At 39.0% G+C, this 22,972-nt stretch overlaps 2 long non-coding RNA genes across 2 annotated transcripts in view; both read left to right on the forward strand.

Moving 5' to 3' along the window:
• Positions 1–15,739, forward strand: part of LOC127466676 (uncharacterized) — a 52,186-nt gene extending 36,447 nt beyond the window's left edge. The window contains exons 3-4 of the long non-coding RNA XR_007902815.1: positions 12,464–12,678; positions 15,609–15,739. This is a non-coding gene — a long non-coding RNA (uncharacterized LOC127466676). The remainder of the gene's footprint in view (positions 1–12,463; positions 12,679–15,608) is intronic.
• On the forward strand, positions 2,923–6,618 carry LOC127466678 (uncharacterized). The gene is made up of 3 exons (XR_007902817.1): positions 2,923–3,046; positions 4,163–4,276; positions 6,408–6,618. It is a non-coding gene; the product is annotated as an uncharacterized LOC127466678 (long non-coding RNA).
• Positions 15,740–22,972: the final 7,233 nt, after the last annotated feature.

Consider the following 22,972-nt stretch of genomic DNA (forward strand, 5'->3'; position numbering starts at 1 on the left):
TTCTTTACTTAGTGCAGAATTTTTTTTTATTCATTTTCTAACTGTACATGCCTAATTCCCCTCTCTGTTAATGAGAATTTAATGTGCTCTTTGAAATGAACAAAAAAATTTCTATGCAACTGATAAAACAGAGCTTAAAGAGGTAGAGTGACAGCACTTGAGAAGGGGGAAAACAGCTGCCTGGCTGTGAGTTTAATGCTTTTCTGCCACAGGAGTCAAACTGCAAAAAATTGGTTGTGGTTTTTTTTCTTCCCCCCCTCCCAATGAAACAGTACTTGAAAGGAAGAGACAATAGGAAAGGAGTGGTAAAGGTACTGTGAATTTTCTGTGTGTGACCCATGGAGTGATTCCCTAAAATAAATAAAATGAAACTATTCAAAACAGGATAGTGGAAAAAATGGGTTGCATAAATTGTACTGACATTACTTTGGAGCTCATCCCTTTTCTCTGTTGTGTTCTCATTTTGATGGTGACCTTTCAGACTAGACCTGGATAATTTAAATCAAAAGAATGTTTTTCCTTGTTGTGACGCCCTCTGGTAGTCCATTCATGCAAACTTTAAGGAAATTTTGTGGCAACAAATCACAGTGACATATTTATTCTTGCAATGCCCCTTGTCCACCCTTAGAGAAGATCCATGATTTAGCATATGAAGTGGATTACCTTTCACCCCAATTAATGTTTTTATAATGAGTACCAAAAGAAGCGATAATGTTTTGCCACTTATTATCGAGTGTTACTGGGGCAATCTCTGAAACTCAAGACTCAGGTCATTGACAGCAATGACATGATGGCAATCATGTTGCTGAGGTTTAAGCCCTGCTACAGTGATGAATAAATTGGTCAATTTAATTTCCAGAACTATCAGTTTGAAGCTTTGAGTAACAGAATGAGAGAGATACAAATGTCCAAGGGTTCTGAAGATTTGGCAGAGGTTAGATTTGGAATTCCAGCCATTTCTGAGCCTATTGAAATGGTAATTAAAAGAGAACCTAGGAAGAAATAAAATAAGGAATTATAGTCATGTTTTGTCTGGGAAGTGAATGTCATTTTTACATACAGTGATAAATATTTTTATGCTATTATGTGATAAGACATGTATAATAAATTATATTTTGCAGCTTGTCAGTATGTTGATTGCATTGTACAATTTTCTAACTGGCAGAATTAAGTTGTCTCAGTTTTAAAGAATGGGAACCATCTGAGATATTATTGCACAGACTGATCCTACCTGACTTTTTATGTCTTGTAAGGTTATGCATAATGCTTAAACATACTTTAAGAATACCAGACAAAGAAGCAAAGGCATTTGATAGCCCCCTGACAGAAATAATGTTTCTAAGTTGTTTCTTGGATTTCTTCTATAGGGAAAATTAGGCTGTTTCTGGAAATCTGTTTTGACAAGAAGAAGAAATACCTTGCATAGAAGTTTAGCAAGGAGTCACACTGGCTTACCAACTCCTCTTGAGTTATAGTGACTAATAGCACTGGATGACCATGCAGGTGCCATTTATATGAAGAATTCCCTTCTTGCAGTCTATTTTTTTTCTTTTTCTTATTGTAATTGTAAAAAGTTATTTATGATAACTGCCAGTTCCATCCCACCTCAGTATAGCTTTCTACAAGACCCGAAGAAAGGCAAAGAGCAGATGGACAACTGTCTATGTATGTGTGTGGTTTATGACTTTTCTCCCATTATCTTAGGTATTAATGTAATTTAATACTATTCATTCATTTCTCAGCCCCTTCTTTACATTAGAGAAGTAATTTACCTCTTCTTTTCCATTGAAAAATCTTCATTAACCTCTTTTGCTCATGAGGGTTGAGCAACTATCTTTTGAGCATCCTCCCATAAGGAAAGCTGCGGTGAGGGGGTGGTGAGTATTGTGTCACGTTAAAGGACAGAAAAGTGTCTTTGAGAGAGGAAAGCCTTCCCTCCAGTCCCCATGTTACAGAGGGCAGAGGCTCAGACTGTGCTTAATTATTAACTTGGAAGTGCCTGCCTTGCATTTGGGATCCTGATGAGCATTGCAGTCACATTTGACTTCCCTCTGGCATGGGTGAGACCAGGGGAACAGCAGAAAGCCTCCCCTGCAGCACAGAGATTCCCTGGCACACAGAGGAGGCTGGAGCCACAGTGTTCCTCAAATGGTTGGTGGATCTGTAGTACGTGAACACTGAGAATATGAGCCGTTATGTGTCTCATCCAACTGTGTAAGATTGGATGCAGATTTTAGTATCTAGGTTTCAGTTTCCTTCCCTATAAAAAGTAACATTTACTTTGTCTCTCAGTATTTTCATGCATTTTTAATTATTTGACTTCAGAAACTTTTTGGGTTGTTAACCTTAGACAGAAAGATTATGGAGATTCAAAATATTGTGTTGTTACAAAATGTCTCGTGTCAAAGAGGTTCTTTCAAGGCTGTAAAATTTCAATATCCATTAAAAATTATGTATTTATTTAGACTAATGTGTTGTCATAGCACAAAAAATCACAAGGAGAAGAGCGGCTTTCTCCATGGCTTCATGCCAAGATGTGACACACCACCTCTTTACTGTGTGTCTATGTGTGTGTATCTATTTTTGTTGAAGATAGGGTTTGAGGTACAAGTGTTAGCCATATCTGTGCCCAGATATCTGGAAGATCATACAAATTGAGCTTTGCAGCTGACTGCAACAGTCAGCAGGGAGGGTGGCAGGGTAGCATCACCCAGCTGCACGTTCTTGTGAGCAAAACCAGAAGAAACTGAGTGAGGCTGATTTTTAGTTTTAAATTGACATTGGCATTTTAATAGCGTTTGCAGATACACATTGCATCTGAAGCCCTGTGGGCAAATTTCTGTTCCTTTCTCTTCTGCATAACAAGCGACTTGGGCTCAGTTCTCTGGCTCTCTGACTGTTTTACAGGTCTCTGAAATTCATCCAGCTTCATAGACCTGCTTCCTACCTGTGCTCATATCGGGAAAGATGCCAAAACAGCTGGGAGATGAATTATCTATTTATTTATTCAATACAAATGCTTCCTTCTTTGACCTGGCGAAATCTGGTGAGCTGGAAAAGCCTTTTTTGTCACTCATGTTACCTCTTATCCTCTGCAGGAGCCGCAGCGGATTTAAAGGTCATTTGAAAAGCAGCCTTTTGCTCTTTGACAGCCTTTTCACTATTAACTTCCAGTTCTGTTTTACAAAGTCATCATTAGCTGCATTTGTGGCTACTGCTATTTTCCTGGGATTGCAGAGAAACCTGAGATACTAATTGCAATGAGCTAATTTGGCAATACCATGTAAACTTCCTTAAGGCATTAGTTAAGAATATATTTTCTTTCACACAAAGAGTATTTGAAAGAGGGAACAGACTGCAAATGCAGCAGAAGGTATGCTTTTGTACTCCTGTACTTAAGAGTAGATGGTATAATTAGCTGACAATGGTAGTCGAATGTATCTCTCAGAATGAGAACATATAGAATTAAACAGTAGCTTTAGCTTAATGATAATCAGTGATAATGATGATAATAATAATAGTACTTAGAACTTTAATGCAGAGATTTGCATCTTGAAAGTGCTATGCTAACCATTGACTTAATTACTGTCACTTCTTCAGGGAAGGTAGGTATTATTGCCCTGACTTAATAGATAGGGAAATAGAGATATAAGGGAATGAAATGACTTGCCAAGGGCTCTGCAAGGGCCTGTAAAGGGAGTCAAACTTTCCAGGTCCCTTTACTGTGTGCTTCCTTATACTAGGCTAATTATGCACATTGTAGGGTTGCTCTGTGCTTTTGAAACTTGAGACAAAGCCTTTTGAAATTAAAACTGTGCGTAACATGTTTTGAAGGTTGTATTTTTTAATGAGTATGTGATTGGAAAAAATATTTTAATATGATTTTCCTCTCTAGGTCAACAAGAAACATATGGTTGGAGGCAAAATTTTCAGTTTTGTTCTTAAATATATATATTTATTAATCCTTTTATAAAAAACTTCTGAAAGAAAGGTCAAAAATTTGTACAGGGTAATTGAAGAAACAGTTTTTTTCTGAAATTACTTTCATTATTAATTGTGGAGAGATGTGTTTGTGTGGCCTGAAATTATTTGCCAAATTCCAAATTTTTTAAAGTTGTCTCTGACACGCAAATTGCATATTTTTTTGAATCGTATCTTGTAGACATATTTTGCTTGGTTCTTATGAAAATCGTTGTGAATCTTTCTGCCTCAATTATTTCTCCTCACGAAAGGGCTGGAGATCAGCCCTGTGATTTGATTACTTGCAGAATATATGGTGAATAAAATGGTATGATCTTAATATAAACAGTTTTCTGACCACAGCCACAATTTAAGGACATGATGAGATACTCTAAGATGAATTGTATTCCACAAGTATGAAGTGAAAACATCAGCTTTTAGCTATAATTATTTCCCTGTGTAAAAGACATTAAAACTAGACTACAGGAATGAATTTTGCTCTGACTGCATTCACTACACTTTTAGCATCGATCTTGTAGGCACCACAGTTCTGGTTAATTAAGTCTGAGTCGTAGTTCACTTAGATAAAAAATGTAGTTCTGTATCTATAGAGCATAAGGCAATAAAAGATGTCAACATCTGCATTTGCAGGATTTAGAAGGAGCTTTTGATAATCTGCTTCCTACCTTCTGTCACCTCTGCTTAACAGTGGAGGCAAGCTCATAGGTATTTAAAACCTGGATGTGCTGAGAACCTTCCTGTGAACAAGGTGAAGTTCCTCTCTATACTGGCAGCCTTACTGGACAGGGCTGGTGTCACATTTAAGTGTTTCAGTACCTTTGATGTACATGGACATTTGCTGGTAATCCGAAGGGAGATGACATCCATAGGTAACAGCTTCATGTAGCTTTATTGATTTTTGCATTGTACTGGCAGTCATTTCTAAGCATGAGAATCCCTTGCAGAGCCTGTCATGATAGTCTGACCTAGAACTTCAGACAGTTTTTGTAGATGAATTTGAGGAATGCTTTGCCTGTTTCCAGAACAAGATAGCTAATTTATCCAGCTAATAAAAACATCAAACATTTTTATCCAACAGGCTCTAACTGGGGTTTTCATTAAAGGCTTTTTCTTTTTTAATTTTACATATTTTAATTTTTCATATTGTCATGACTGAATACAGCGGCAGAAATTAGAAACATTGACAAAACAGTGGAGAAACTTTCTGAAAGACTACCTTTGTATTTGTTTTCAACAGACATTTTACATTGAAAGGCAAATGCTTTTTTTAACATTCACAGTTTTCCAGTCAGGGTAAATGTAAAGAAACTATTTCTATAATGGTGAAATAGGCCATAAGAGAAGGAGTGGCTAGTCACACACACAGCTCAAGCCTTTTTTTGGAAAACTGATTTTTTTTTTTTCCTCAACAGATTGCTTTGAATGGATAATATGGGCTAAAATGATTCCCAGACATTATTTAGCAAATAATTTTAATGAAATTCAACAGAACCACAATCTAACAATGAGCTAACAGAAATGTGCATTCTTTTATATAGTTAGTAAGAAGTGTTCACCACTCTAATAAAACTAAGTGGCTTTTGGGGAGGTGCAGTATGAACAAAATATTAAATTTGGTTCATCCTGATAATCCATACAGGATTGGAATATCAGAGATGAGTTGTTGTCCGCACAGAGTTTAACAAACTCCCAGCTTTGAGGAGCACTAAACAAGATGCGAGACCTAATGGAGTGGAATAAGAAATATGGACCTGAAAATGAGACTATGCTGTATTATATGTCGATCACACAAGGTGGCAGAATAAGATCAGGGCTATACCAGAAATAAGAGGCAGTGAATTATCATTGCTTTCAGTCAACAGTGTATCCTTGCTTGCCCTAGGAATATGCAAGTTGCTTCTGTGCATGTAGAGGGATGGAGGAGAGTATTTTAATACAGAATTTTTTGATAATTTTCCAAGTGCTCCAATTTCATTTGGAGATTTAATGGAAACTCTTAAAAGCTTGTGGCTAACTTTGGAAATTAATAATCATGCAATGCTGAATCTGCTCACATATTCAGTTTTATTGAAAACACAGTTTACTTTCTATTGATACATTGATTCTCTAAGTGGGGTTGAACTCTTCAGATGAAGGACAACTGCAAGAACAGACATGAAGGGAACATTTTGCTGTTCATTATCGATTGGTGGCTAAATTCACTTCTATTGTAAGTGAGTGAAACTTTATTGACTTTCCTTGTATTGCATTTACTTATATGCTCTGCCTGAGCATGGCAGGTAGATATATGTGACTGAACTGAGGGCAACCTCAAAGAGGAGAAATGGAAGTCCAAGGAAAAGGGAAGAGATTACTCTTCAGCAATTGTCCTGTTAGTGCTTTGGCCAATGAGTTGGGGAATAGTAACAATGCTTCTTTTCACACAGGTACAGCTACCAGATGCCCTCCTTGACCTCTGAGCCTGCCGTCCTAATCCTCACTTCCAGGGGCAGGGCTGAGCTGCATCACCAAGGGAACTTTTGGATTCTCCTGTGTTTGCTTGCTCAGTTTGCCTCTGTGGAGCTATGAGACAGACAAGCAGTGCACCAAAATGATGGAGAATTTCAATTATAATAAGGGACTCCTTGCAGTCTTCCTGATGTAAACTGCACCAGTAAAGCATAAAAGCAGGGTGTGTGTTGAGCCCAGTTAATGGTTGCTTGAAGAGAGATATGTCATTGTAGGATGCATTATAAAAGTATCTGATAACATATTCTGCATCTGAATTTCCTCCTGTCTGTAACAGAATGGAGTAACTGAGCAGGATTGTCTTGTAAGTAAGGGTTTAAGAACTCGTACCTGTACATTTCTCCTTATGCAGTATATTTCTGGAAGCTCATTAGAAGCTATTAGAGATTATTCACCCTTGCAACCTTTTCAGCAGATGTTCAGCTGTTTGTTTTTTCCTTCACTGCCTTAAGATATTTGGCTAAGCATTAGAACAAGACTGGAACAGGTCAGGAAATTATTTATTTCCCAGAAAATTAAATTAACTAGAAAAATAGATGGCAATTAATAAAATAAGTCATCTGTAATGTGTTAATGAGAAATGGAAAACAAAAATGGAGTGAAAATTTGAAATTTAGAGCGAGAGCAGACACTGGAATGGCGACCTTCTCTTTGCACAGAGAGAAGGTCACAAAATTATAAAGAAAAGGAAGAACCGAGAGAAAAAAGCAAAGAAAAAATTAATTATGAGTTCTGGAGAACTTTTTTTGCGTCCGCTGCATTTGCCTTTGGCCCTTCAGTCATTTAGGCGAGCTGAAGTCTGTGAGGCTCATGAAACTTCCTGAATGACCTATGGTCATGTCTAAAAGAGTTATTTTGGCCCACACCTAAATGCTGAGCTTCAGGCCTGAGAGCTCCCTGATCCCTTTGTATTCAGCTCATTCCATAGTCACGTCCTGACTTTCAGCTGTAAGCTTCTGGTTCACCGCTGAGCCCCTTCATTGGTGTGGCATCTCATCCACTGTCCCACTGCAAAACCAGGGAGGTTATTTTTAATTGCCAGTGGTTTTAACTTACCTGCTTGAATGTACACTGCACAGGCTTTAGTCACTCACACACTCTTCTCAGACTAGATGAGATAACTGTGTGGAGGTAGCTTCTCAAAATACCTCTCTGCTGTGACTGCCTGTGAGTCCACCCTCTCTTCAGTACAAAGTCAGGCACTAACAACCTAAACCACTGCAGGGGATTCTTTGAGTTAAACTTCTAGCCTTGCACAGAAATGGGAAAAAATCCCTTATACCAGCTCCTCACCACCTCTCAGTCACTAATTACTGCCTTTGATTTGCCGTGTGGCAGCCTGCTGCCATTGATGGGGCGTACCTAAGAGAGCCGAAGCTCCTCAGGATATCCAAGCCGGGGGCTGTGGGATGATGAAGGGTAATAGTGGGGATGGCTGGTGAGCTGGGGCACACGGCTGGTCTCAGATAGGCATTTTGGGTGCCATCTCTCATGGTATACTGCTCACATGATGCAAAGCTGCAGTGCAGTGTGACAGGTTAGTGAGACTGAATACGCTGAATATACACGAGTAGTAGGCAGCAACCTTTACATAACAAGTAATTATTTCCTGTCTGAAGAGGCATCAGAGGCTGTCTGCACCCTGAAAGAGTAGCTTGGCAGTGAGACAGCCATGGCTGAGCCAAAGCAGAAATGCAGAGCTCTTCTCTGAAGAGTGGGTGATGAGGGGCAGCTGCCTTTGTCACTTTCCAAAATCATTTCACAAAGTAATGTCTGCATATTGGTTAAATAAGTAGCAACTGATTGAGTTTCAGTCAATATCTAACAGTCTCAGTAGCCTTAGTCAGTGCCCCTAGAAAGCAGAAAGCAAGCAGAGGCGTAGCAGTACTGAAAGAGCTGGCATTGGCAGCAGTGCGGGGAGTCAAAGTATTAATGACAGTGACACAGATGCTCACACAGACTCCATCCTGTTAAATGCAGGTGTCATTCACACCTGCACAGTGCACATGGAAGCTGAGCACACTGTCTCTGGACACATATGCACTTACTCACCGACAAGTACATATAAATGCTACCAAAGTGAGGTGATGTGTGGTTAAACAAAGCAGATGGAGTGAGAACTTGTTGTGGTGTTCATGTGGTCACTGAAAATGTTCTCCTTTGAGTGTGCTGCTGAAAAGCTTGCAGGACAAATGTGGATGACTCCAGTGTCTGGAAAAATGCACTGTGGCACTGCTGTATTGTACTGGAAGCTACAGATAGTCCCTGACAGCCTCTGTAAAGGGATATGAAGCAAAATAGCTCTGAGAGCAAGGAATTAATTCTGTTGATTAATGCCAGTCTTGTTGGTATTGATGATTTAGCTGCCTGTGCAAAACAAATGTGGGCAACCAGTTTGTCTTGAAAAAACTTGTACAACTGAATAAAGGAAGCTGTTGCCTAATCTATTTCATACTAATTGCTCCATGCCACAAATTCAGGACCTGATCCAATATGAATTGACATGGAGGAGAGGTACTCCATTCACTGCAGTAGTCTTTGGATCAAGGCTTCATTTTAAAGTGAGTGAATACTGAATGCTAAATTAGCATTCATCTGAGTTGTCACTGTCTCTTTCTTGAGAAGCAGACAGGCTTGATATTTTCTGTGTAGCCAAATGAGTTTTAGCACTTACATGCTGGATTGCAAGCCAGCAAAGGCAATCTGACCACATCAAAGTTTTGGTAAGAACCAGGGCCCTGTGGGCTGCTGCCTGCAACAGACTACCTCAGTCAGATGTCTGACATGGGGATCTCACTGCTGCACTGCTGCACAGAGCCATTTACCACCCAACACTTAGTGCTTATGAGGCATTTTTCAAAAGCCTCACTGGGGCCATACCTGGGGCTTTAGCTATTTAAACATCTTAAAAAAATCTGTCCCTTGAGAGGATTTAACTCCACAGGATTTAGGCTGCTAAGGCTCGCATCATCAAAGAGACCAAAGCGTCAATCCATCTCTTTTCATGCCTAAGGACATAATAGTATTGTGCCCCCTCCCATGAGGGGTTACTGCAGAGAAATTTCCTAGCTCTCAGCACCCAAACTAGCTAGCTCTGGAAGCAGATGGAGTATAATTATAGCAGCGTTGAGCTGCACCTGAACTAATTAGCTCTGCTGAGAAACAGGGATTGAATTTAATAATGCATGTTCTGCCATACCAAAAAGGCTAGGCTGCCTTTGAGACCCGTGTGACTGTCTCTGCATGGTGCTGTGCTGAACTCTGCGGATGTACTGTGAAAGTCAGCTCAGAGCTTTTCTGTCACCCTAATCTGCTGCACAATATAGGCATCACCTTGTCCCAGCATTCATGTACCATTGGCATAATTACTCCTTAGCTGTCACTTACCTCCTGACTATTAGTTTAGCATGTTAAGTTTTGCATATGCTCAAGATTTTGCTGTCCAAACTCACCTAAATATTGAGATCCACCTCAAGGATTTCTATAGCCTAAAACCTTGAAGCCTTCAAAACAGGACTGTGTTTGCCATAGACCTGATGTTACCAGCATAATCAAAATATGCTTAAAGTAAACGGTAGATGTGAGACAAAGTAGAAGACCCAGGTTCAGATCCCTGCTCTGGAGCAGTGATATTTATCATGTGTGGAATTGAACCCCCATCTTGGATATGTTTCCTAATTGCTGGGGTTAAAGACACTCTCTCTGACCTCAGTTCTCTGCATATCAAATTATTTCTACAAGAAGAAGCAAATCTTGTGCTGATGACTGAGATCATTTTCCCAATTTATGGAAAGCTGGATGTTGAGATTCTGTCTTGGGGTGCTGGTTTGAACTCAAGCTCAGGCTATGGTTTGAGCAGGAGGAGCAGTTGGACCCTGTCCCCCACACCCTCACAGGGTGACAACTCCAAAGCTCTCACTTCTCTTGGCCTGCCACTATTACTCTTAAAAATGTAAATTCGATATTTTGTATCATATGAGTGGCTGAGATTGTTTAGGAACTTAATGGCTCTGTACAGAGACTATGTCTCTCTGGACATGTATAAACACTGTCCCTTTAGGCTGAAATTTATCTCTTGCTAGTTTGGTGTGTGTTCTGCTCAGCAGCTTTCTCTTGACCCTGACACTTAGGTGCCTATTTGTGGAAAATTTGTGTGAGGTAGGATCAGCACTATGAGCAAGGTGTTGCACTGCTTAATTCTGTAAAGTCTCATTACTACCTAGGAAGTGCAAATGGGAAGTGGACCCTTGAATTATGCGAAGTCTTTTGAAAATTTAAACCATGGTTCATAGCATTTGATGATTTTTTAATGTAGTACCTTTAGACAAATTTAATGACTCTGTGTGCTACGACGGTGTATTAAAACTACTGGATCAGACATGCACACAAACCCAGAGATAAGCCTTTTCATTGATTTGTCCATTTTAAAAAACACAGGCTTCAATGCTTTGAGCCAAAGGAGATATTTGGTAGCTACTGATGTATCTTACCAGGTCTGCTGTTAAAGTCAGTTTTCTCATCAGAAACTGAAAATACTTTTGACTCTGTTGCACAACCATTCTTTTTCTTGCCATTCTGCTGATAGGGTCTGAAATAAAATCCCTTAATTAGTACAAGATCTGACATATGCGATTTGTAATAGCTGTGTTGAATCCAGTTGCCTGTGTAGGAAACACAGGAGTCCCTATTTCCTCTCCTCTTTCTCTATTTGCTCATCAATGTATTTGGCTCAAATAGTTTGTTTCTGAAAATATCGGTGGTAAGTGGACGAGCAGAGGCAGTAGAAGCAATACTGCATTTGTAATAAAGGGAAAGTGTGAAATGCAAAGAGAGGAAGAAAAATCCCAAATCTGAGCTCCTCCCCCTCCCTTCTCCTGGCGTGGTGAAGAGGCAGGCTGCCTCTTGTACAGAGAGAGGAGTAGAAGTGCAACCTCTTCCTAAATAATTAAATGAATACTTAACCTGCAGGTTTAAAACTTACAGCATATTATAAAACAATTATGTTTCCTTTGCAGGAAAAAGCTGAATTGCCGTTCAGGTTCTTTTGTCATCTGTATGCATGAGTTTGGAGTAATTAGCATGAATATATTGCAGGTGCAGTGTCTCAGGAAATTGTGAGAAGCTGTGCTGTATTTTTGTACTACAGAGAAGTGCCAGAGCTATAACTCTTGGAAGAGTTGAAAACTGGGGAGATGTGAGCATCTGATGTGTGATCTTATAATCTTAACAAGCACCGATAGCTGTCTATACAATAGTCATGAAATGAATGCCTTATTTTCTTAGGTTGTTTTGCTACTCATTAAATTTAACTGGAGACTGCAAAGTATTTAATTTTAGGTTTTGGATTACCTTTCTCATGTGTCCCGTTTATCTTTTTAACTGTAGATAGAGTTTTTCTGAATGGTAACAGCCATGATATTGTGTTAGCTTTGATGTTATTGCCAGACAACATCCTATTCCAGTGAAACACCCTTTTGCATGTTCTTTAAGGTAAATTATTTGAGTATTCATGAGCCCTGAATTTTTGTTTGCTATAGTTTTGTCATATCTAATTGTCCATGTAAAGATGATCCTTGTTCCTGACTCTCAGATGCAATTTAATTTTTAAGCACGTGTTCCTCAAAAATTCAGATGAACGCGGTAAGATAAATGCTTCCTAAAGCCAAACCTCAAAGTTTTATTAATGGGGACTTTTTTTTTTTACTAGAGTGATAGCGATTCATATCTGCTGAGGATCTGACCCTTAGAGTTAACTTACCTGATGATAATTTCTGCTGATGCTCCATTTATATGAGTAGAACAGAGGGACCTCAAAGACCACAGCAATTATTCATAAATGGTTTGATGCCCTTTTATTTCACCACAGAAGCTCAAGGGAACCACTGTGGTAATAAGATTCATGCCCACCATTTTACCTTCATGAAATCACTGACTTGATGAATGATACTGATATGGAACGTTGCCTTCTATGCAGGTATGAAAGGAAAAGTTAATCCTGGGATCTTCAAAGCAAAACCGAGTGACTTCAGTCAAAATTATTTGGACATGGAGAAAATCCTGATAACTACTGTCACACACACAGAGTGACACATGGACATGTCCACTTACTTTGACTTTTGGGAAGTGGCAGAGGAGGAGGAAATGCAAGTACCAGATCAAAAGAGCAAGAGTTTTCAAGTTGTCAGCATGGTGAGTCATCTGCACAGTGTTTCCACAAATATGACAACAACAGTGACTACCCCTTACTTTTAGCTGCAGTCACACACAAGCACTTAAGTGGAGTGGGAGGAGGCAAGAGAGCTTTTTCTGAAGTGGAAATAGCAGGAGGGGGATATCATATGAAACAAACTTCAGCAGCAGGAAAGACTTGTGACAGGATAAAGATTATGTGTTCTGTAGATAGCAATCCTAGAAACAGAGTTGCTTGGTGGCTTGTTATGTGAGAAAAAGATCTGTATTAAAACTCAGTGTTGTACTGTGTGACATTTTACTGCTAGTTTTTAGTGCTGGAGAACAAGAAGCTTTCAAATCCCCTCTGAAGTTATAGTGCTAACAGAAAACTATTTTTTTATATCATCTTAATCTGAGAAACTCCTTTTTTCTATATAGATTATATAGTAAGAACATTTGTGGAATCTGTGGTGTTACCTCTCTCCTCTGTCTCTGGGTTCTCTGTGTGGGTCTATGGCTAATGTGGCAACATCTGTCCTATATTTCAAATGTATCAGGAGGCCTTTTGAGTAAACTATCATTTAGAAAAGAGCTAGAGATTGCATAGTCCCCTGTGGCTATAGGAAAATTTAATGGAGTTGGAGACTAATTCCCCCACCATTGCTCCATGGAGCATGGAGAGCAAATTCCCTTACCCCTGAGGAAGAAGTCAAATGTTCTCAGAGGGAAACCTCAGACAATTTTTCTCTTTCCCTCCCTCTTGGGTAGAGTTTTCTATGGGAATGACTGAGGATTGACCCTATGGAAATAATAATTTGAGAAGACTTATTATAAAATTGATTTTATTTCCTTGTCATTGTGAAGTTGTTCCCTATAGCATGTTCTCTAATGATTTATCCATGAGTTTCAAGTGCTATAAGTACCAGTGGTTCTGCATCTCCCTGGCCTGTCTCACTGACAGATGGCAAGAGATGGAGATCGCAAGCCACAGCAGACACAAAAAGAGAGATAGCCAAATAAGATAAAGATGAAATTTTTTTTTACTGTAGGAGTAAGCTGCCTGTGAGGATCAGGAGTGAGACCAGCAGCATGTGGTGTATATTCTGAGTGATATAGTAGTTTAAATCTAGGCTACTTTTAAAGACAATGAAATTTACCTCAGACACAAGTCCAAACACTTTCAAACTTATTTCCCTTTAAATCTGTTTCACTCTTTTCTTTAGTTTGTTTGCACAATGTCTGTGAGAAGAGCTTCTTATTATTCTCCTCTTCCCCTCTGTTCTCTTATTAATGTCTCACTCCATACAGCCATACTTGGGCAGTAGGTATGATGAGAAGTACTGAAGCACCACGAGGTGATGTTCTTGAGGAATCCCTGATCTGCTGAGCAACTTCTTGTGAGATTTAGAACTCTAGAGGATTGACCATAAATAAATAAGACCTTTCAACACCTTATAGCTCCTGGGAAACAAAATCCACTTCCTATTACCAGTGTTACTGGAGAGTTTGCAATCTATTCAGTCCTGTCATGCTGTCCACCTGCCTCTTGCATTCTGTCTCCAGCAACCATGGCCATATCCTGTCTCTTCTGCTACTCATCCATCCAATATAGCACTGCATGGTTCTGATTTCTACATATGAGATTTGGTATTAGATACTTTTTTGCTATTTGGTATTGACTCTGGAAATTCTTATGCAGACAACAAATGCGGTTGTGAATTTAATCTCCATGTTTCTTTTTTTTTTTTTCATAGGGCATCCCTTTTCCTTAATTGCTTTTGGTTTGTTTGTTCAAATTAAGTATTTATTGCATTTAAAGAAGAATGAACTTTTGGTACAAGATAATAAAGGATTTATCTGATGATAAAACATGTAAATCTTTCCAGAAACTTCAAGAAGATTTTAATATTAATGCAGATCAAATATGGAAATATATGCAACTTGTGAATAGTTTTATGGAAACAGGAAGAGCTGTGGTTTCAGTGTAGGAGTAATCCTTATTAGGATGAGTTTCTGATATTGATAAGACAGAAATACAGTGTCTCATTTTTTTCTGTTGCTTAAATCTCTTCATTCTTTTGTGAAAGTTCAGGAAAGAATAACAAGTGGGTTTTTTTTTAACAAACGGCTGAATAAATCATTAGAGACGAAACTACAAGGAACAAGTTTGTAGTGCAAGAAAAGAAAATCAGTTGTGTAACAAGCCTTCTCAATGTCTAATTTTCAGAGGGTCAATCACAATCCTACCCTTTAGAAAAAAATATTAATTATAGATAATTAATATTTTTCTATTTTAATAAGCATGGATATCCCCTCTCATGTGGTGCCCTCAGGGTAACTTTTCCTTTCTCTTAGTATGAATTTAAGTACAACGACTAGTACTCAATATTCCTAACCTAATACAACATACTTATTAAATTAGTGTTTAAAGTACTTAATTTTTTTAATCTTTGATTTGCTCTTTCCAAAACATCATTGAAACCATGTAATGTACTTGCTCAACAGCAAAAACCACCAAAAATTTTAAGTTTGGAGTAAAATGAGAGGAGAAAATCAAGAGATAAGATACAGGTGAATTTTTAACACAGCAAAGTTCTCGGGTATCCTTTACAATTTTTAGAATTTTTTTCGAGAGTAGATCATGATATAGGCAGTGAAATCTCATAACCATTAAAGAAGAGCATGGAACAGGGGGATGTTGGGGTTCCTGCTTCATGCCTCAGGCTGAAAAGCTTCAACTTTCTCTTTGGCTTCATAGGAGAGATGCTCCATCTCTCTGATCATCTTAGTGGCCCTCCTCTGGACCTGTCCAACACGTCCATGTCCTTCTTAGGTTGGGTGCCCCAGAGCTGTCTGTAATAACCCAGGTGGGATCCCTTGAGAGTGGAATAAAGGAGGATTCACTCTACAGAGACTCTACTTTTCAGAGTTATGTCTCTTCTTTGCAGACTGTGTCCCCCAGCAGAAAATCCTCCGAGATTCACGGTTGTATTTAGGAGCATGGAACAGGTAGCGGACAGCCCAAAGATCCAGAGACCACCTTATGTTTCTAACCCTTTCTTGTAATATTATCTCTTCTCAGTCTTTACATTACCATTTTGGGTAAGTTTTCAAATTTGGCCAACAGGAATGATTTTGCAAGTCTACACATGAAACTCATTCGTACTGTCTTCTAAAGTAATTCTGAAAACACTCTGCTCCCATTTATCCTTCAATATCAAGGTTTCTTTCACTTACTGTGTTCTAGAACATGCTTTCATCTAACTAGTGACAAACCTCTGCAAGATGTTTTGCTCATTGGAGAGGCAATTAGATGTTAAAGAAATTTTTTGCTTTTTATTTTAAAATGTCTTGTTGGATAAATAGTATACAGATTTTCCTGAGATGTACTTTGAGCTGCTTGGAAAATGAAGAACAGAGCCTTTCATTGAAATTAATGGGAAAGTTCAGTGAAATTTGGATTAGACTCCAATGATAAAGCAATCTGAAACAGAAACATCATTAAAAGATACTGGTAATGGAATTGTGAGCTTATTTGTCTTAAAAACAGCTTGCAAGGTAATAAGTAATAAATTATTGCTAAGAAGTACATCTGTCTCTAAATAGAAAAATGTCTAGTGGAATGCATTGTACATCTGTACTAATGAAATTATTAAAATAAGTACCTTTGAAATAAGAGTATGTATTATAAAGATGACCAAGTGAACAGAGGGCTAGGGGGCTTTTATGCTAATTAAATGATGGACGCATGGTAAAGAGACAAATTGTTTATATATGCTGAACACAGAAAATCTAGAAGACCATCTGACACCTTCTGTCAGAGAGAAAACATGTCTGCTTAATTAAGGGCTGTAATATTGTATGTATGCTTGCAGGCAGTGATAAGGTAGCTAATCTAGCTTTTCCTGAGGTGCACTCTGTCTTTTCAGTGCTTAAATTTCAGCCTTAAGATTCCCCTAATGTTGCTGTTTGTATGGGATTGTTTCTCTCTTTCTGGCATGTAACTGATTCCCTGAGAGATAGATGCACCTCCAAACAGCGACTGCTTGTCAGGAAGACAGTTTTTCATACCTGATTTTAATGCAGACCTTTATTTTACAGACAGGTTTCTCAGAGGCTCATCCTGTCTTATTTTTAATGAATAAAAAAAGAGGTAAGTGGGAAATGCTGTCATGCAGGCATTCCAGATGAGACTAGGACAACATCACATTTGAATAACCACCCTATGGATCCATCAAGCTGAGCTGAGACATGCCTTAGGAGCCTCGACTCAAAACTGAGCCCTCAGATTCAGGGTGAGACACAGCCTGTGTGTGCCTGTGTGTGCCTTGGCTCCCCTCGCTGCAGTGCCCCTGCTTGGGAGAGTGCTGGCATTGGCACAGCATGGTCTTACAGAGGAGTTTAATTGTGCCTTTGCTGTATTACGCAGAAACATATGGCTCAAAGCCCATAGGCAAATATCAGAAAAGGAATTTTGCAGCAATAGCATAAACCTTATTTTGCACGAAGTATTCAATATTTGTTGTCTGAGTGCCTGCTCAGGGTTTGAAAGCCAGGTGTTGTTAGATTTCACTAAGTATGGCATATTTACCTCTATTCCCTCCCCAGTATACAGTTGTTTTCGTGAGGAAACTGCAATTTACACGGTTGTGTTCATGGACTGCACTATACAAATTTTGCTCCTAATCATTGCCCATATAAAATGTTGGGGTGATGGATATCTGCCCAATGGAAATTTAAGTGCCATAAATTCAAAGTAAACTTGGCATGATTTGTACCTCCCTTACAAAGCTCTCTTGATTATTTTTTTTTTAGTTGAGTAGGTTTCAGTAGGACCAAAACAGCCTCCCACAAGCCTTGAAGTGGTAAATCTGTATTAGTAGTGACTACTGCTCTCAGAGATGTGAATAGTGAAATTGGTGCACATAGCACCAGCATTCATTTCTTATTTTTATTTTAAGTGTCCAGGTCTCAAAAAGCACCAATATCTTGTTGGTTCTTGGTGTGAAACCACTCGCACAAGTGAATGAATCTCTATGTGGGTCCCATGAAAGAGTTCAAGGAGTTGCACTCAATGATAAACAGTCACCAACGGTGCAGCTGAACTGATCTGATTCTCTTTGTGCTTGAGCTATAGATGTTTTCCCGAACAGATTAGCACTGATTAGCAATGAATTATCAAGCATAAAATGAGTTTCTTGGCTTCTAGCCACTGGACACATAGAAAGAAAGGGTATCTGCAGGAGGAGGAAAATGAGTATCCATGGATGAATAAAACGCTTGGATATATTTGTTGTTGCAGGTTATTGCCAGCTTAAAATAAAAGTGGTCATTGCCATTTAAATACAACACCTCTGTCCTTACAGTAAGCATATGGTTTTGTAGAAAGAGGACATATTAAATAAATTCTTTCTGCTTGCCTGTGATTTTTGAATATATTGTGCTGGATAGCAGTACAGTATTTGAGCGTTTCTGTCATGTGGAAGCAATCAGCTCTTTAGACAGTGCTGCTTGCTTAAAATGCTGATGCTGCTGATGCTGAAAACATGGGGTGAGGGAAAACTGAGGTGCCATCTTGAATAGGCTTGCAGACACTGGGCTGCTTTAAGAGAAGGTAAAAGACGTGTTAAACACTTAACACTTAGCTGGTAAGAGGAAAAGTAAGCAGTTGGAGTATTGTCCCTAAAGAGAAACAATAATAAAAAGAGAGCTGCTTCAGATGGGTGAAAACTAGTGAAATTGGTCCACCTGATTATGAAGAAGAAGAGAATGATCAGTAAAATAGTTGGTCTGTTAGACTGTGGCCTCTGCTCTGTAAAATAGGACTCTATTGAGGGTGTGAGGCTTCCCTTAGCCACAGGAACCTGCAGACTGCATGCTCAGCCCTTCTGCCAGTTTATTTTAGTTATTCTAAGCAATAGAAGGTGGTAGGCACAATATCTCCACAGTTAACAGGTGTATTATCACTTTAATTATCTTTAACTACTAGGCATGCTGTGATAGTAGGCATTGAGAGATGCAAATATAAAGGAGACCTAGTGAAAACAGTTTGTCTTGAATAGACTGAAACGGACTTGTTTTTTTTTACATAGAAGAGCTAATGTTTGTTACTAGCACTCTTCGTCTTGGCTACACATGCTAATTAATTTTCCAGCAGCCTTATGGTTGACATCAGAAAAAAATTATGTAAAAATATAGATAATGTCCTATATTTGCTTACCAAAAGGAGACTTTGATATTTTTAAAAGAAAAAAATCAAAACAAAACCCAAATATTTTTAACTGTTGTATGAAATCAGAAAAAAAATTAGTTAAAAACCCAGTGGTGATTGTTTTATGTGATGAACAGAAAGGTGGGTATTTATATCTTATTTCTGTATCTGTATGTCTCCAAAGACAGTACTTGCTAATGAGGCAAAGGAGGAGAAAGTGGTTATTCAATATTTTACTTTTTTAAAAAAGAATTTTGCCTTTCTTATTGTTTGTTAAAATCAGACATTATTACAGAAATCTCACTGAATCGCTCAAATTTCTATAAAACCAGGTTTCAAAACATAATTTTCTAATAGACAAATATATATAACCTAACACACATTCACTCATCTCTGTTTCTTCTCTTTATGCATTCATTTTCTAAGGCTGCCTCTTTTTCCACATCCTAAATATTTTCCTTTCACGTGTGGTGTTTTTTTGTTTTTCGGTTGGTTGGATTTTGGTTTTTTGTGGATTTTTTTGGTTTGAAGCTGCTCGGAAATGTATGTCAGTAGTATTAACTCACATCTTTAAATTCCAGCCTCCCAGTGTCTAGTTCTTAAAAGCAATGGGCTAATGAGAAAAAGATGTATGACTTCAGCTTTTTATGTATTTCTAGGCTCACTGTGTATCCCAAGCCATGTGATGCACCTGTGTGTGCTGGCTTTACTGGAAGATTCTTAGACAGTTACTGTACTGGTCTGATGTTTCCAGACAAACACATATATTGCAGGTGTATAGCACTGCTTTCACAGTGGTTTCTTGAAGGGTTATAAAGAGCATACATGTTGTGACAATGCACCAGTGTTCAGACATTGCTAAGGTATTCAAAGATCAATGGTTAGCTCTCGCTTGCTTTTCAGTGAATCCGTTCCAAGCAATTTGTCATCTTTCTGCTTTCAGCAATATTATACACACAGCCTTGTACCGATCTCTTGGCATAGGAGAATGTCTGTACTTGGAGCAGTGTGCTCATTGAAGAATTTTTTTTTAACTCTTCATCCTTGTGTAGATCTTTAACGATCTGCTATATGCTGCCTCTTTCTCTAATCTTCTGAGAGATCAGCAGGCACAAACTGTACTGAGAAAATAATCCTATACCACATTCTGAAACTGTAGGTTTGATTCCAGCCCGTCTGGTGGGACTGCTGCTAAAAGCCAGCATCTAAAGAAGCAGTTCATTTGAATTCTGGGTGTACACACGATTTAATGCGAATGTGCTCAGAGTCTGAAGGCTGATGTATCAAAGACACCATTCAACACCACCTCAGGAATGTTCCTAATAGTGTGACCATTTTTTCCTTTCACTTCTGTCAAATTTATCAATGTCTGATGTCATTCTTTCACGAAGAGGGAGCCTATTAATATGCATAAAGTAAAAAAAAGTTTCATTCCAATGCATTAACATTTACTCATGGCAATTATGTCTGAGCTTATTAAATTCATATATCCCCCCCTTCTTTCTTTCTGTTCCACCCCTACATAAAGTAGCATCACATCTATTGATTTTTGTTAAGCTCCATATGTGTGTGTACCCCTCTACCTCTATTTATAAGTATGTATCTATACATCTCTCTATAGATATCTTTCAGCACTAAGGACTGAAAAATTTTACCCACTTTTTGTATCTTACTGCTAGAGCATTTCCTAAGAAAACTAATGACTGCTTACCTAGAGCTAGACTGAGCTATTGGGTAGGCACATAACTGCATTGCCCCAGGAAGTATACATGGAAAGAATTGGACCTGAAAGCAGCATAGTTTGTCTTGTCTCCCTCTCCTTGTTTGTGAAGGGAAAAGGTAATCTGCACTTCTCCTTTTTCATTTTTTTTTTTTTGTACAGGTTAATTTTCCTATGCAGTGGGGCAGCATATAAGATAAAGAACCAAGATGCTATCACCTCTCAGCATCTCTCTTGTGCCTGCAGTCCCTGTCTCACAAGCCCAGATGATCCCTCCAAGCCTGAGGACTGTTGGATTCCAAAATTTGGATATGAGAAAAAGAAAACTGCTAAGTTTAAACAAAAGCCTTGGGCTGACAGAGACTGGGGGAAAATCTCCATCTAGAGTCCAGACAAGGATCCATTGATGTTATTGGTTTGGAATGTCCTGCCCAAGCTGCAGAAACCATGCCCTGATTTCATCAAGCCAGTGCAGAAGACTTATTGTGTTTTCTCTCTCCCTTTGTGTTCCCTGGATCCTGTGCATTCTGCAAACCTGAATACCTCTTTCCCCCATGTAATCCCCCTAAGATAAGATGAGATTTTCCCTCTGATGTAATTGTAAGACCCCAAATTTGTAAACCTGGGTTTTTCCCTTATGTCATCCCCTGAAACCGCCAGTTTGTAATAAATTGTAATAGTTACAACCCCCTGTTGAATACGTGGACCCTAAACCCTTTAAATATGAACTTGTCAGTCCAATAAAGCATTCTAGTTTCTTGCCTCTGCTGGAATCATCTTAGCTTTATTGACCTCTGCAAGGGATGTCCCTGTGCTAGGCTTTTGTAATGATAAATGTGGTCTGTGCATGAAGATAGCCATTAGGTTAAATGGTGCATGTTTCCTTTCATGAAATGTTTGCCTAGATTCTCCCCAAGAGGATCAACTCTCTGCCCCAGCCTTCACTGCTCTGTGCAGGGTGCGAGGGGGCTGTTTGTCTGTCACCCTGTGGGTTTGGGGCAACAGTGGTGGGTGAAGGGCAAGTGTGCAGGACCGCACGCCCAAGGGATCTGTGTCAGCACTTTTCCCACCTGAAGCTGGAGGACACTATGCCACAAGCTGGGGTTTACACTGGTTTTGGTGGAAACTGACAGTTGTTTAAGTCAGGGAATGAGGCAAGTCAGTGAGGAGGCCATGTGCAGGGTGAGATTTTGCTGCAAATTTAGGTAGTACCTCAAGGCATCTTCCCAGAAAGGGAATTCTTCAAGTTCACATTCTTGGATTGATGCAACCTGCAACCACCGCCCTTCAGCTGGGCTAGCCACTTTCTGAGGGGCTGGAGCAGGTGAATTGAGAAGATGGTGGTCAAAATATAGAGAACAAATTATATCTTAATGCTATGTAAGCACTCCTCCTCCTGCAGGGATACTTATAATACGATTAAATTCCCCTTCCTCTTCCCACACTGGGACCTGAAACTTGCAAATAAATGCATCTTCGCAAGAAGTTTAGGTTCAGGAATGCAAGTGTCTTCTGCTCTCTGACAGGATGGGATAGAAGAGGAAAAACCAGAGAAGCTAGATTCCTATTTCATGGAGGAAGTTCAGAGTTATTGGCTCAACCAGATCAAAAAAGAGCTGCTATTGAAGTAATCACTGCAAGTACCTAAAAGCTATGGTCAGGATTGGAAGGATGCCCCTTTGATGGTTTCCTAAAATAAATATAAACATTTTTTACTCTTTTAAGATGAATCAATAGTAGAGAAATGTCTGTTAGCCAACAGGCCCCCAGCATTACTTTGGTCACTTTTTCTTCTGCTATGGCTTAAATCACAGTTTAAATATAAACTTCATTTGCTCTCTTAGTGATCCACTGGAAATTAAAGGGAAGAGGAGAAAATGGAAGAAGAATCCATGGCTTTAAAAAGGAAAACAGGACTTTGGTTCCTGTTGACTTGTATTTAGTCCACTCCTGGTTGCACCCTCAATACTTGCATTTACAGTTGCTCACAGTGTAATAATCAAGCAGCCTTGCCTGGCAGGAGGCTCTTCTGAGTGAACTGCTATGTCCTTAGACATCACCACATTGCCTCGGGACAGACACATATCTGACATTTTTGTGCTGGTCATCCTTGGGCTATCTTGCCAAGTCCTGTAGGCTTTCCTGAGTTAAAGTGAGATGCTTCAATCCAGCAGTCAACTGTATGTCAATCCAGCAGTCAACTGCAATCAACATCATTAAAAATAGCTGTATTTACCATGATTCAAGTTAGTTTGTTTTCTTCAAAGAAACACTATGTGCTTCTGTTCATGTGACTAACAATGCAATTAACTTCTATTTTGTCCACATCTGTACATTTGCACGACTGCTGAAGCCCCTGTGAGCTGGGTGATTTATAAGCC

The sequence above is a fragment of the Manacus candei genome, unplaced genomic scaffold, assembly GCF_025592945.1.
Source record: "Manacus candei isolate 608988 ecotype Guabito, Panama unplaced genomic scaffold, ASM2559294v1 h1tg000011l, whole genome shotgun sequence".
Lineage (NCBI taxonomy): Eukaryota > Metazoa > Chordata > Aves > Passeriformes > Pipridae > Manacus > Manacus candei.